General features: G+C 41.1%; 1 protein-coding gene across 11 annotated transcripts in view; it reads right to left on the minus strand.

The window, feature by feature from the left end:
• The window catches only part of LOC119647229, a 233,758-nt gene that overhangs the window by 107,400 nt on the left and 109,177 nt on the right, over positions 1-17,181 (minus strand). For 2 of the 11 annotated variants that reach the window (XM_038048075.1, XM_038048067.1), the window contains one exon: positions 5,752-5,824. The exons of 8 other annotated variants lie outside the window; for them this stretch is intronic. The gene's annotated coding sequence lies outside the window, so the exon portion shown is untranslated. The remainder of the gene's footprint in view (positions 1-5,751; positions 5,825-17,181) is intronic. One more of the 11 variants, XM_038048070.1, reaches the window with a different exon arrangement.

Genomic DNA, 17,181 nt, shown 5'->3' on the forward strand with positions numbered 1-17,181 from the left:
ACTTTTGCACCCAAAAAGGAGGCAGACCTTTGACCTTCGATAACAAAATGAGGAAGTACGTAAGTTCACGTAAGTTTTGAGGGGATCCCGAATCTGCATCCATTTGATCATGGTACTGAACTCTTTTCTTAATAGTGACTCTAACGGATGAGTACAATTTCCTATCCAAGGATATACATTTTAGATACGAAACATCCGGGCGGCAAGAATCATGGTGTTACTGGCATCCTGCCAAATCGGATCTCGAACATTGTGTCCCTGAAAATTATTGTCCCAATTACCTGCAAACGACTCCCATTTGCGTAACAATAATGTCCAATGAACTTACCCTATCGTCAATATACCTTCCACCAAATTCAAAATTAATTTTATAGTTCAAACCCAAAAAAATAGGAGCTTTGAAATCTGATTTACTCTGGGTGTCCAACTTACTACTCGACTGAGGCCACGAAACCCCCGATCTCACCGATTCCCGAATTACGAAAAGTACTAATGAAAATACTTCACCTGAACTATTTCTCTCATCATGCAGATCCTCTTCTCCATCATACGGGTGTTTGTTCAGCAGAAGAAATCTACAAACTGGTTGAAATCTGGAAAACATACACATATCTAAGTCCTCAATTAACTCCGCTATGCTAATAACATAACACGCTGATCCCAAGCTCAGGTATAGGAGGAGGGTTTGTGGCAACGTACTTTGTACTATCCTCAGTAAAACAAAAATGCTGAGATCCGGGAAAGAGATAAATAAAGTATAGTCGGAGTTATTCCACTATGCTAAATCCTACCTGATCTCTTTTAGCGACAGATCCCGCGGCAGGCCGACCAAGAAAATGCATACAATGTCGTTAGAAACAACATGATCAGATCGAGTAACAAGCCTCGCGAAAATGCTAGGATGTCCACCTCAGTCGACACGGCAGGATGGGCCTCGGTCCTGTCGAGAAATGGGCAAGGGTCCTTGACGCATGAACGGCGTCAGGACGTAAATGAGTTAGTCCGACCAAAACAATTACGTGTCTGCCCGCTAAATATTGGCACTATAACTTGAAAGATCGAGGAACTAGCAAGAGCCCTTCGGAAAAGGCGCATTGATATCTGCGCTCTGCAAGAACCCCGATGGGTGTGTTGCCAAAAGCTGCAAAATTGATCGCGACCGCGATAGAAATGGCTATAAATTTCTCTATTTTGGTAGCCCACACACTCAATACGGTGCCGGCATTGCCACCTCAGAGGGAAGAAGTCGAACGATTTGATGACCTGCTGATGAAACTCACCATCATATCAGCTGATTGAACTATTTATTTCTTCACCGCGTATGCACCATAGACAGGTCGACCTCATTCCGAGAAAGATACCTTCTGGCAACTTCTCGATGCAAAGACCCGCAACGTGCCTGCTAATGATCATCATTGCCGGCGACCTTAATGGTCATGTGGGTGAAAAGGCAGACGACAACAGGTCCCATGGGAGCTCGTAATAAGGGTGACGAACGTATAATCCATTTTGCGGACAATCATGACCTTGTTTTTATGAATATATGGTTCATCAACCCACATTTTATAGTGGAAATAATAAAACGCAAATTGACTATATTCTCATAAGACTTCGACATTTTACCACCGTCACTAATTGCAAAGTCGCTCCCTATGAGACCATCGCACCTCAACACCGGCCGTTGATTGCCATCTTGCGAATCAAGCCACCGACAAAACAGCGCTAGGAAAGAGAAGAAAGAAGAAATGATTTCACTTATGCGATAACCAACCAGTATGAATGTGCAAAAATCGCGGAACCAAATTAAAGACACGATCTACAAAACTGCCTCTACCCTCGAGGTCACCAAGCCAGTAAGCAGTATATTAACCAAGATACTTGGCTTTGGAACGACGATGTTGAAATTAAAGTCGGTGGAAAGAAACGCTTCTACCGCAAGTTTCTCGACGATAAAACACTGGCCAATTGGCAAATTTATAAAAACTGGGAAGCAAAGAAAGCAATCGCTGCCACCCGAGCTGTCCATTACAAAAACCTTTCCGATAAACTGGACACTCGGGATGGCGAGAGCGATCTAGCCGACTTATCAAAAGCCGACAGCAATGTACACAGGACTTCCGCTGCCTTAATATGATAATAAGAACGGTACTTTGTTTACCGCGACGGATGGATGGAGAGTATATTAGGAGCGGATTTCAACTGAAGAATTTGTTGTCAGCGCAATTGAAGTCGAGGAAGCAATAAAATGAATGAAACCGGTGGAAGCAACAGGACCTGACGACATCGAATCTGAGCTCTGGAAAGCGAAGAGCTGGAACCCAACACTGTGGCTGAGTGAATTCTTTAATCGGGTTATTCGGGAAGGTAGAACACCATCTGACTGGCAAAAGAGTGCCACAGTTCCAATATGGAAAAAGAAAGGTAATCCAGCAGAATGTTCAAATTGCGTCCGATCCGATTACTTTCCCATACCATGAAGATTTTTAAACGTATTCTTGACAATCGTATTTACGAAATCGTTGAAATAACCGTGAATCAAGCCGAATTTGTAGAGAACTGCGAAACTACTGACGCAATACACGGAGAAACATCGTGAGTAGCACTGCCCTCTTTACATTGCATTTCTGGATCTAGAGAAATCGTTTGACCGTGTGCCACACGAACTCATCTCTCATCATCTACGACAACACTTAGTACCTGAAGAACTCGTGCGCTGGGTTCAATTGCTCTACCGCGATCCGAAAAGTAAAGTTCGAAGTATGGCGGGTGTATCAAAGCCGCTTCGTGTCTCTGTTTTTGTTATGGACACAGCCACACGGAACAAACAACGTCCAGCGCCCTATACACTGCTTTATGCAGATGATGTTTTCCTAGCGTCTAATAGCAAAAGCAACACGGTCTCAAATTGAATCTGAATAAAACTGAATTTTTAACAATCGGTCCCCATGAAACAGGCACAATCACTTTCAGCGGTAGTGACCTACCCAGTACTAAGCGATTTAAATATCTCGGGTCAACGCTATTAGCGAATGGGGAACTGCGTTATGAGATTAACGCATTAACGCAACCTGGATGAAGTGGCGTTCCCCAACTGGTGTCCTGTGTGATCGACGTATCAACAAACGTCCCAAATCTAAAATTTACCGCAATGTCATGCCAAATCTAAAATTTACCGCAATGTCATGCCATGGTTCTTAGTGCTGGCGAACTATATAGGTAACGAACGGCGTCTTGCAGTAATGGAGACGAAGATGTTGCATTGGACTAGTGGCGTGGCACGTTTTGATCTTATTCGAAATAAGGGTATCCGCGATCGATATGGGGTTGCACCGACCGTGGAAAAATTGCAAGACAGGCGTCTTTGATGGTATGGTCATGTAATTCGCGCTAACGAGAATTCACTCATTAGTCTGAACATCGAAGTCGATGGAAACGAAAAAAAGCTCTAAGAAACAACGCTGGCTTGATACGCTGGATGGGGATTTAAAAGCCTAAAGACTACATCCAGACCAGGCATCACGACGAGCGGACCCCGCCTTTGAACGGAGCAAAGGCTGAAGAAAAAGAAGAAGATGTAAGTCCTCACTTAAATATATATGGCGCAACATCGACTTAGCCATTGAAAAGTTCAGCAAGCCCGGTACCTGTCTTTACGAGTATTCACAAAACCGAATCAAGGGTGGAGGACGTGTGGAAAACGGAAGACCACAACGCTGTCCTAAGAATGATCCGTAAAAGTCGAAATCTGAGACAGTAAGTTGTTTGGTTGCGAAAATGGTAATTAGTGTTGGACGGGATAAAATACATATCGAAGTCAGGTTGTTGCTCCTCCCAACTGTAAGCATAATGTCTGCTGACATCTTATTTCATCAGTAGAAGTTGAATGGAAGACATACCGATGCTTGGAAACGAGCCCACATATCACCAATTGGGGTGCGGTGGACTCAAGTCGATAAGCACGCTATTTATATACAACCTCATCTTACTTATAGATGGAATGATTCAACAAAAGTTCCTAACGTGGAGATTACCTGACATAAAAACTTTTCACAGAATCCTCCCGGGACAACCGAGATGCATTATCTCCACATTTCAAAGGGTATCACTTTGTGTACTAATCATCCTTAGCTTGGCATATCAAATATTTACAAGAACCTTATTCAGCAAGCCTGCTAGCCGTAAAGACATCCTATCTTAAAACACATCTTCAATCGAAAAGGCTAACGCGCTTACGAATCATTTTAATCATCAACGTCCACCACTAAACACCTTGCTTCCTTAATCAAAGATTCGAAGCCGACATTGTTACATTCACCACCTTCCTCCAATTCTCAACACCCTATGCACAGCTAATCAAAGTGTCCCACTCCAACTCCTGTCCATTCCAACCAATCTCACTGGTTTTATTCCACAAACTCAATCTTTAAATACCGGGAGCTGGACGTTTCAGTTATAAACAATTTGGTGGTAAGTGGTGGAAAGTATGATGTGGAATATAGTCGACTTAAATGAGATGTGCCAAAACTGACGTATCATTTGGTCTCTCACTTTTAAATGCCCACCAACAAGAGCTAGATGCAATGCTTAATCATGGTTGGGTAGCAGTCTAGAATGGGTTCTAAGGACCCTAACTCTATTGACATTCATCAATGATTATGTGAAGTCTATGGGTCACAACCTGGCAAACGTGCGAAAGTGAATCAGAAAATTTAAAGCCTTTAAGCTGTCCATGATAAATAACAGTCGACCTTGAGTTTCGGACGAAATAATTGTAAAAGTAGAGAAGACGGACTTGTGATGACTTATGAGCCTTGGGAATGGATCCGTGATATCAATGAGACTTCGAATGATGATACGTTGACAGAGCATTTGCATTATCGCAAGGTATGTGTTAGGTGGTTATCCAATACTTAAGTAAAATAAGACATTCTACAAATGCATATCTAAGTGCCATAGAACTATGCTCATCCGGCTTCCCTTAAATGAAATTGATCAAAAAGGAGTATATTTTTGGTACAAGTGTTTTGAAGAAATTAGAACCAAAATCTTGCTATTGTCTACAATATATAATAATAAAAATTTAAAGAAATGATAATTCCGCAGAATGTTTTCTATCTAAGTTAGGTCTAAATTTGATATAATTAGATCTGTTTCATTCCTAAAGATTATTGAGTGCATCTCATTTCTTAAAAATTAATGTCAAGCTAGACAATTAACCTTTCAAAACTACTACGTTATATTGTATAACCATTAGATTTAATATACGCCAGAAAATAGGTGACAAAACAAGAAACTGAATCTTTGAATGTCAATGAGATATCTGAAGAAGTTCTTAATTTCGCATGACAAATGTATCGTTAATTAGTTTCTCGGAATATTTAATTTGATTGTTATATGAAGGTTAATGTTGTCATTGTATTGTTGTCAGTGTGATCAGTTCAGAGCAAGATGGTTTCAAATTATCTCAATCAAGATCATCTTTGAGATATTTTTTGCCGTCATGATTTGATAAAACCTTGATTTTTTTCTTTTGATCAATATTTGGTTATGGTCTCCTTCCTCGGAAGCAGATAGTGAGAAATTTTGATATGGTATAGCGTAGAAGAGCGCGCTTAAATGTAAATTAATAATTATTAGGTAATTTATTATAGACGAAATTGTGAGAAATAGATATAAATGTAAATATAAATACACCCCAGCGAATGATAAAATAATACACAAACATAAACGTAAATCATGTGGGAAGCTTACCATTCGGAAATATAAATTTATTTATGGCATGCAATCATGAAGGGGAAGGATAGAGCTGATAAAACCACTGTACCTGAAAATAAATTAAAAGTGCTTTTAGACGTTGGATAATGCGAATTAGCATAAAATATTCTAGTTCAAATAATATTAATAATTCAATGAACTATAAACAAGTCGGAATACCGGAAGCTCGCGCTTCGGGTATAAAGGTTTTGTGTTCATCTTATGTGAGAAACTTCAACGCACATTTTTCCGTCCGTATATAGCTACAAATTCAACATAATCCTTCATATTTTTCCAAACTACGAGACATACGTACATATTACAGTCATAGATATCACACTCACCCTAAACAAACAAACTGCCTATTACCGAATACTGTACACATATATGCACATATATAAATTGATCGTACCCATATTTCCGATTTACTTCTTGTATCTATTTGAATTAGGCACTACCCGCAAAGTTCATTAGCACGCATATATATATACCTACATATACACATGTCTGGCTAACTAAAAAACTAAAACAAAATAATTGTCTGCGACCCAATTCATAAGAATTCATTTCGTTGTGGTATTGACGAATTGATATGTGATGATGACGTCATGCAGGTTGTAGAGTGCACGAAATTCACAAAAAATTGTAAAGTTTCACCCCCTATAACTTAGTTAATAATAGTTGGATTTTCTTCAATCTTGACCAAACTGTGCATTATGTTCTTCATTACACGCATGCCAATTTTGTACTTCTGGGATGAACATAAGGGGGGTTGCCGGGTAAATTTCTAAAATGTGGAAATATACTATTATTAACTTTATTTGTGAAGATATCGGAACCGGATATATTTTGAGGCCTAGATTTCGTAGAGATTCACCACTGTGATTTTTTTCAGATTTTTCGGTTGGATAGGTTCGGAGAACGAGACCTGTTACACTTTTTGTTGGTCATATTTTGTACCCTCACTCCCCTATGTTTCATCTAATATCAAATATTGAACTAGATTCGAAAAGTACTAATTGAGACCTTTCATTTGATACCCTACATGGCTACATTCTGTGAAAAAAAAATTTGCACCCTCCATTCACATGTATGGGGAGCCCCCCCTTAAACTTAACACAAGATGGCGCCACTTACTGCATGTAAAGAGATCACCAGATTACATACTCTCACCAATTTTCGTGACAATCGGTCTATTCGTTTCCGAATAAATCGGGTGTGACAGACAGACAGACAGACAGACAGAGATCTGCGGCAGAATAGGAGACAATAAAACACCGGGTCTGGACGGAGTACCGAATAAGGCCCTTAAGCTTGCCGTGAAATCCAGGCCGGACATGTTTGCTGAGTTGTTCGAAGCGTGCATGTCCGAGGGAATATTTCCAGCGGTATGGAAGCGGCAGAAGTTGGTGCTTCTGCCTAAGCCTGGTAAACCACCAGGTGAACCATCCTCATACCGACCCATATGTCTTTTGGACACGGTGGGGAAAATGCTAGAGCGGGTAATCTATAATAGATTACTCCCAGTAGTTGAGAGCCAAGGCGGCCTTTCAGATCGGCAGTATGGATTCCGTAAAGCCAGATCAACCATTGATGCCATCAAATTGGTTACTTGGCTTGGCCGAAGATGCAATCCACGGAAAGGGTAGTACCAGCAAATATTGCGTGGTAGTAACCCTGGACGTGAAAAATGCATTCAGTTCGGCCAATTGGAATCTAATCCGGAAATCCCTAGCGAAGGTTGGTATTCCCGCCTACCTCGCCGCAATTGTCGATAGTTATTTAACTGAAAGGAGGCTCTGGTACGACACTGATGACGGACCGCAGGAGTACGTCGTTTCCGCGGGTGTCCCGCAGGGCTCCGTGTTGGGCCCACTACTGTGGAACATCATGTACAACGATGTACTTAATCTTCCCGTTCCGGAGGAAGCCACAGTGGTGGGTTACGCTGACGACATTGCACTGGTTGTTGTCGCAAAGCATCTCGAAGATGCTGAGTTATACTCAAGCGAGGCAATCAGTGCTGTCAAATGCTGGTTGGATAGCTCTGGTCTGACGCTTGCGGAGGAAAAAACGGAAGCGGTCCTCATCACGAAGCGCCGGAAGAGAAATTACGCCTGTGTTAGAGTCGGGAATCATATCATCACTTCCAAGCCGGCCATCAAATACTTGGGGGTGGTGATAGACAGGAAGCTCAGCTATAAGCAACACGTACAGTATATTTGTGATAAATCATCCACTGCCAGTATGGCCCTGGCCAGGATGATGCCGAACGTGGGAGGGCCACGGCATACCTCTAGGTTGCTTATAGCCAGGGTGGTGACCTCAATCATGCTCTATGCGACCCCAGTTTGGAGCGAGGCGTTGCGGATGTCAGTTAACACTAGCAAACTGAATGCAGTCTACAGGAGGACAGCTCTGAGGGTATGCTCTGCCTTCAGGACTGTCTCAGATGATGCAGCATTCGTCATCTCTGGAATGATGCCGATTGACATCTTGGCAGATGAGATGGCGAATATATACCATGCGAAGCCAATCTCTCCCTTATTGCAGACGAAGAAGGCTGAGAGGGAGAGATCCATAAATAGATGGCAAGAGCGGTGGGAACGCTCGGGAAAGGGTCGGTGGACTCACAGGCTCATTCCTGCCATCAAGGAGTGGTTGGAGAGACGACACGGTGAGGTTAATTATAATCTCACCCAGTTTCTCACGGGACATGGAGGATATCTCCAATACCTTCACAGGTTTAAATTGGAGACATCACCCGATTGTCCAAATTGCGATGGAGTCCCAGAGGACCCAGAGCATGTATTCTTCCACTGTCCGAGATTTGTGGAAGAAAGGAGGAACCTAGAGGAGACTCTAGGAGAGGTACTGGTACCAGAAAATCTGGTGCCGAAAATGCTAGCACATCAAGAGAATTGGGATGCGGTCAACTCCATGATCGCATCAATTCAAGATAAATTGCGAAAGGCAGAGGAAAGGAGAAAAACGCGGTCACGTGCGCCGCGTATAGAAGAAATGGGATTAAGCTAGAGTGAGCTGACTCCGCCCCGTGATGTAATACCTGATGGTGGTTCCGCGGGGCAGGGAGGGAGTCGGGGGTGGTTTTAGTGGGTAAAAATCCCACACGCTGGTGTGTCCAGACCAGTGTCTTTTGAAGATTTCCACCTCCTCAAAAAAAAAAAAAAAAAAAAAAAGACAGGCAGACAGACGGACAGACAGACACCGTCTCGATTCTATGATAATAAGGTTTTGTTTCACACAAAACCTTAAAAAAAGTGACATAACGAGCGCCATTGGTTCATAGATAAACGCTAGAAAAAGATCTGCCCAAAAAATGTTTATCTAAATTCTACACAAAAACGCTGCACTAACAGAAGATGACACTTGTGTCACAGAGTCATTTTCACGAGTCCTAGAGCAAGCAGGCAAAAAAGGGGATGTCTAAGAATAGAAGCAACTTTTTTGTGACATGCTTGTCACGAAGAATTAAAGAGTTCTTTAAATCATTAAGAATGTTAGAGGTAATGTGAATCAATATTCGCATCTTAGGTTTGCTAGTATAAGTTCCAGTAAGTTTGAATCCAATCCAAGTTACATTAAGATCTTTTGAACAAATATGTGAATTAAGATTGCAAAAGCATAGTAGGAAGGATGCTGAAAATGAGCACCCAACTTGATTATTGCCCCTTGTGGTTGATGGTAGTCAATATAACTATGGTCTGGCACCAAATATAGCCATGTAATGTAAAGGTCTCGATTAGTACTTTCAGAATCAGATCCTAGTTTCGATATGAGTTGTGAAGGAGGAAAGCGCGACGTTAGAAATTGCTCCCTTATTTCAGGGTCCCATTTACAGAAATCGTCCAGCTGAGAGTCCTATAATATTCTGGCGTAACATCTAGACTTTGAAATAGCTGCAGAAGAAATATATTTTTATTGTTTTATAAAATATAACTATGACGTAGATAAACCTACAATTTGTTTGACTTTGAGGGTGTCTGGCAAGGCGTTGCCACTATGATCTATGAATCTAAAACTTAATTTCTGATAATACTCCAAAGAAAATATAAAAAAATTATCCTTTATAAAATAACATGGTTAAGTAGGAATTCTAGCTACCTTTGTTACTTGTTACCTGCCGAAGCCGCTACGAGTCAAACTCTGTAATACGCAATTGTTCCAAAACCCATGGGGAGTTTCCACAGGCAGACTTTCAACTTTTATACTATGACGTAGGTCTAGGATCTGCGGGCTCTTATTCTACCATAAGTTTCTCGGCGATAAAACGCTAACCAATTAACTAAGAATGCCAACCGAAAAACAAAAAAAAACTGTTACCCGAGCAGTCTATTACAAGATCTTTACAGTCTAGCAGAATGATCGAATTACTGTCTGGTCATGCTACGCGGTTACTTATGGAGGACCACAGTGAAAAGGATCGCGCACTTTACATTGTATTTCTGGATCTAGAGAAGGCGTTTGGCCGTGTGCTACACCAACTAATCTGGTATGCTCTGCGCCAACACCTAGTAGCGTGCGCTAGGTTATATACCACGATTCGAAAAATGAAATTTGAAGTGTGGCGAGTATATCAAAACTGCTTCATGTTTCTGTCGGTGTTCATCAAGGAAGCGCCCTCTCACCACTCCTCTTTGTTCTAGTTGTGGACACTGTCATACAGAACATCGAACGTTCAGCGCCTTGTACATTGCTCTATGCACATGATGTTTTAATGGCACTTGGTAACAAAGCTAATTTTAAATAACTCATTGAAAAATGGAATGGTCACCTCATACAACACAATTGCAAACTGAATCTGAATAAAAAAGATTTTTTACACGGATTGCCATAAAACAGACTATCACTGTCAGTGGCAGTAACTGCCTCAGAACTGAACGAACTAAATATCCCGGATCAATGTTATTAGCCAATGATGAACTGCTTTATGAAATTGCTTCACGCGTTAGCTCAACTTGGACGAAGTAGCGTCTCACGATTGGTGTTCTTTCTAATAGAGGTATTAACGAACGTTTCAAATTCAAAATATACCTTAGTGTTCTCCACTCTATTGCCCTCGATGGTTCTGAGTGCTGGCCGACTACAAAACGCAATGAACCTCATCTCATCGCTACGTGCCTTCCTTTGGCAGAAGATGAAGGTAGTCTTCATACCAAAGCCTGGAAAAGATGACTGTTCAAATCCAAAGAACTTCAGGCAAATCAGCCTAACCTCATTTTCGCTGAAATGTCTGGAGAGACTAGTTGAGCGTCACATTTGCGAGAAGCCACTAAAGAAGCACCCCCTAAATGAAACCCAACATGCTTACCAACGTGGAAAGTGCTATGAGTCTGCTCTTCATTCTTTGATTTCAAAGATAGAGGATGCAACTCTGAAGGGTGAGTATACGATGGGGGTGTTCGTGGACATTGAAGGGGCTTTTGACTGTCGGCCCTTCCAAAAGCTCTGTGATGCCGCCAGAGAGCATAGTGTTGACGAAACTCTAATAAAGTGGATCTACACTATGCTAACGCAGAGATTATTGTGTGCTGAAGTGGGTGTTGATCGCTACCTAACAATGGAAGCGACGAAAGGCTGCCCTCAAGGAGGTATGCTATCGCTACTTCTGTGGAGTATGCTAATCAACTCACTATTATGTGAACTGCAGAATCTGCCAATGCACGTTCAAGCTTATGCGAATGACTTGGCTGTGCTGGCTGTTGGTTGAGATCTCTGAATGGTGTGTAGAAATATACAACGCGCCGTTGATTTGATTGACAGTTGTTGGCTCAGGCATGGACTTGCAGTAAATCCAACTAAAACCGCAATGGTATTATTTACAAAAAGGAGGAAACGGAATGGTCTTTGCCTTCCAGAGGTGAGGTGTACAATCCTTCAACTCTTCGAAGAAGTGAAATATCTGTGAGTTATTCTAGACAAGAAGCTTCTTTGGAACAAACATGTAAAGATAAACATGAAACGAGCTCTCACACCTTATGGGCTATGTAGCGGACCTTTGCCTCGACATGGGGACTTAGGCCTCAAGTAGTAATGTAAATACATGTTGCTATCATTAGGCCGATGTTCCCTTATGCATCCGTAGTGTGGTGGGTTAAGGTGAAACAAAAGAGTTTCCGCTGTAAACTAGTCACACTGCAAAGAACTGTGTGTCTGGATATCACCGGTACCATGAGCACCACATCCGACTCAGCTTTGAATGCATTAGTCAATTTGCAACCCTTGGATTTGTTTATTCAGAGTACTTCCATAGACTAATTAAATTAGATTTATGGGAAAACAATGGACACGGGGGGGCATAGAGCATTGGAAGAGTCGTTGGGAGAACTGAATTTAGTTTTCGCAATTCCTTCCGATTCTCAGATCCCCATATATCTGTTTGGTAGAAGATATGATGTTAGCTTGAAACGAAGAAAAAATTCTGATGAACAAGAAGAATGCGTGTCAAGATATGCTGACGTCTTCTACACCGATGGCTCAAAAACAGAAAATGGTTATGGAGCAGGATTCTACCTCTCGAATAAAAACGAGAAGTGGGCTTTTCCTTTGGGACAATACACAATGGTATTTTAGGCTGAATTGTATGCGATCCTAAGGGCAGCAATATGGATGATTGATGAGCAGTTAAGGGCAGGCGCATTGCAATCCGTAGCGATAGTCAAGCTGCATTGAGGGCGTTGAGTAGTACTTTGATCATGATGAAATCTGCTTAGATGAAGAGGCTTCCGGCACTGAACAGCCTGAAGAAGCATCAGAGGTGCTGTCAAATTAGGCTGCTTTGAAACCAATTTCAACCTTAAAGTTTTTTTGTAGAAACGACTGTATTGCCTTCGAGCATTTAAAAAATTTAGAGGGACGTATTGAAACACTTCTTGGAAGAAAAACAAAAAATGTTACGTCAGTCCACAATTTCCGAGTTTTTCGACAGAATTTTTTCATTTTCACCCCTCTTGTGGTGGCAAACATTGCTCGACGGTCGGTGTCCGCCCATGAGAGTTTGCACTGTATATTATACCTACCTCGAGTAATTGACACTGATATGCAAGTAACTGAAAAAAACCAAAAAAGTAAAACTGAACCGTTCCCATAGACCCCGCCGTTCGTATAAGTTCATTTGATGTGATGATGATGTCAAATTTTGTACTCCTGGAATGAACCTTAGAGGAGTTTTCCGGTGAACTTCTAAAACATGGAAAGATACTATTATTAATTTTATTTGAGCAGATATCGGGACGGGATGTATTTTGAGGCCTAGATTTCATGTAGGTGCTTCACTGTGATTTTTTTAGATTTTTCGGGTGGATAAGTTCTGAGAACGAGACCTCTTTCACTTTTGAACCCTATCTCCCCTCTGTTTCACCCAATATCAGTTTCCAAAAGTACTAATCGAGGTGCTTCATTTGATACCCCACTTGATCATATTGAGTGAAAAAAAAATGTTACATCCTCCTTGCGTATGTATTGGAAGCCCCCTTCAAACTCAATACAAAATGGCGCCACTCGCTACATTTAAAGGGGCACACAAGTTCAGCCGAGTAAATCGAGTGTGACAGACAGACTGACATTTAATCGATTTTAATAAGGTTTTGTTTCACACAAAATCTTGAAAAGGCGATGCCTCATTTTTATTAAAATCGGTTTACTGTCTATCTGAAATCAAATCTGTCAGAAAGGTGGAAACTGTGAACGTTCACGCATACAGTGAGTTACATCCTGTTTCGTCGATAGAGGGTTCTCTATAAATGCAAAAGGGGGGGTGTAAATTTTTTTTGCATAGAATATAGTAATGTGGGGTAGCAAATTAAAGGTCTCGGTTACTACTTTTCAAAGCTGGTCTTGGTTTTGACATTTGTTGGGAAGGTGGGGAGTGCGGGGGGTTGAAAGTGATCATTTCTTTAACGGACCCATTCTCAGAAACTACTAAACCGAAAATTCTGAAAAAAATCAAGGGGCTACCGTTATATGCCTAGGCTCCAAAATACCCTCCATACAGAAACCTATTCAAATAAAGTTAATAATAGTACATTACTATAATTTTTAGTAATTGACAGGAAAACCTTCCTTAAGTTTACCCTAAAATCACAACATAAGCAATATAAGCTACAACAAGAGCGTGATCTTGACAAATTTTGTGAAAATCGAACTATTACTAACAAAGTTATACTAGGTCTAAGCTGTCGCTTCTGTACAAATTCAAGACTTTGAATGTCAATATCACTTGAAAGTGGATATTTTCACATAATATATACATATATTACGTGCTACATACTAATAGGGCAAATGCATACCCAAATCTCTTTATAAAAGAAATACACAAAACCTTTCATACCTGAAGCATCTAGCTTCTGGTTTCCCGACTTGTTTTCTCTGTTTTCCTCTGTGGGGATTTGCCAGGTTAGGTTTTATGGCTCGCAGCAGAAATTCAGTAAAAGTCTTTTTTTGATAAACTAACATTGTTCTTGCTTCTCATTTCGGTGTTCAGAATGTAAGAACTACAAATTACTGGTTTTCTACCGAGTGAATGCTCTTCTTAACTCTGTACAAATTAGACAACTTTTAGGGTGAAGATCATTTCCGGAGAAACGAAAGGTATTTAAGTTAGTTGAAACGATTTCCTTACTCCATGTAAGTATATGGAGGTGATTAGTTCTGTCACACCACTAACTCTCTCTCTGCTGGTTGAAGTCTTATCTAACTGGTAGGGCTAGCAGGTCTGGTATAGTAGCCACATTTCAAACCCCTTTCGTCCCTCATCTGGAATCTCGCAGGGTTCTATCCTTGATCCATTTCAATTCTCTTTTTTCATTAACGATCTTCCTTCCTTATGTACTTGTCCCCGCCTTCTCTATGCAGATGATTTGAAACTATTGTCGATTGCTAACTCGCATTTAGAACTTAAATGCCAACAATTAAACCTCGACACGATGTCTCGTTAGTGTATACAGTTGACGTTTAAAGTCAACAAATGTTTACTGCCTGGATGGCCAGCCTTTATCATCATTTTCTCTTATAAGGGTATTGGGATGACATTCAACAGCAAGATTTGATTTAATATTGCTAGGTTGATATCCTCAGCTGAGCTTCCAGAAATTCAGGCTTCGTTCTTCGCCTTTAGCATTGTTGCGATTTTCATGCAATCGAACCTGTTTAATGAAAGTTTATTCGTTTCTCTGTTTTGTAAAAAGAACCCTCTGTATTCCTGCTCGCTTTCTTAGCATTATATTTTTTTATGGCACAGCTGTATGACTCATGAATTCGAAGTGCCCGGTCTAGGCCTGCCTTAATAAGGAACTCCAGACATCCCGATTTTGCGCCATGGCCCACCAATTCGATATCCCTAAAAGCTGTCTGGCGTCCTGACCTCCCCCATCGCTCCATCTCAGCCAGGTTCTGCCTCGTCTTCTTTTTCTACCATAGATACTGCCCTTATAGACTTTCCGGGCTGGATCATCTTTATCCATACGGATTAAGTGACCCGCCCACCGTAACCTGTTGAGCCGGATTTTATCCACAACCTGACGGCCATGGTATCGCTCATAGATTTCGTCTTTATGTAGGCTACGTTATACTAATACAGCAACCATATTCTGGAAGACTAACAGTCCTGATAATGAGGCAATCATATTATATAAGTATTTTGTTACAGCATTATGATAGTGTAAATGATTCTTGCTAATGTATCTACTTAAGGCCATTCTTTATGTACATTGTAGCTCAGACTATACCCAATCGGATCTTGGTTATTGGTAAATTCCAAAAACAGTGACTGATTCTTCTTTAATATTTTTTTTCTATGAATCACCAACTACCCGTAAGCTCAAAGGAAATACTCTTCAACTTCCTTAGCAAAGAAATTTATCTCCCGTATTACGACATGCATATTCGCTTAGTCCATCAATTTTTTAGATAATTCATCTAGAAACGCAGCATCAAGCTACAAACGATATATCCAACCCACGATTTCCAGCATTGAACCTGTGCTGGATTTCACCCGACACACACTTGAATTCTGTGTGTGGAATAAAAAGAATAAACACGTCTGATGTTTGAAGCAGCATTCAGCGAAAACAGATCTTCAGCTGAGTCAACAGAATGATGGACGAGGCCATGGAATTAATCTTACCTTCTGCGCTACACCGGAGAGTGCATACAACACTTTTCAGAATAAAAAACAAGTATAAATTTAAAGTTTTCACCATGGGGATCTTCCACATATTGTTCTACTCCATATGATACTAATGTGATGTAAGCTAGTAGCTCGTATAGAATGAGTTACCGCTTGACGTAGTCTATTCACAGTCACAGGACATCTGTACATTCAGAAATAAGCTGCAGGAATGTTTTTGCAAATTATAGATGAAAAGCCTTTCAGAATGACTCTGAATTAGACTAAGAGTAATATTTTCAGGATAAATTTTCACCTCACCAAATAACAGAGCCCGTTCCAAAGGTTCCGGCAGGAGAAGGAATCTCAATTGTGCCGGGTGGTTGAGAATAGAACATCAAACTTTTTGCCTACTTGAATTCAAAGCTTTTTCATTGGCTCTGGTAACACTTGGTCTGCTCTATATCCACCTCCAGAACTTGGCTATTCTTTTGATTATCATAAAACAGAACTGAAGCTGGAGTGTCGAGCGTGTTTGCGTAGTTGGATACCACCGCGAATCGTACGATTCACGATCGGAATTTGTGTTGGATGGCCCACACCACACCATCGTCATCAGCTTCTTCGAACGGAAAGAATCCACTTCAACGAATATCTGCATGCTCAACCACCACACATTATCATGATTAATTTGATGACGATGAATAAAATGCCCGGACGTGAATTATAATCTCTAATCCACAGCAGCCCAGCACCATCACGACACAACGACGATGGCCATCACACCATTATTATGACGAGGAAGATAATAATGTTGATGATGATAGGTTGTTGGTCCATTCCGTGCCAGAAGCTGTTCAGATGCTTCCACATATACCATTCAATCCCAATGACTCCAGCACACGCTTCGTTGGTAGAATTGGGGCAGAAATTATCGCTGGAATTGCCTAAGCGTACCATAGGCACTGTCTGTATTATTGCGGACCAGTTAAGGAAGTAATACAAGAAGTACTTCGATTCTGCCCTATGGCCGAGTGAAGCAACCTTTACCATTTACACCATGCGAATAACAATTTAAACATTCTTGATTTGGTTCGATTTGGGTGATTGATTTAGTTTGTCGCACCCAGGGGTTGCAAACTTGCTCCAGCTTTAACATGTGTAGCAGATGACTAGAAGAAAACACCCATAAGTATGCGCGTATGACTAAATACATAGAAGTACATAGAATAGAATGACGCCCCCAATGCCCATCTTCGTGAATTTGATAAGGGTCAGGGGTCAGGTTGCAGTAGAATTGA

This window comes from Hermetia illucens, chromosome 1 (assembly GCF_905115235.1).
Source record: "Hermetia illucens chromosome 1, iHerIll2.2.curated.20191125, whole genome shotgun sequence".
NCBI lineage: Eukaryota > Metazoa > Arthropoda > Insecta > Diptera > Stratiomyidae > Hermetia > Hermetia illucens.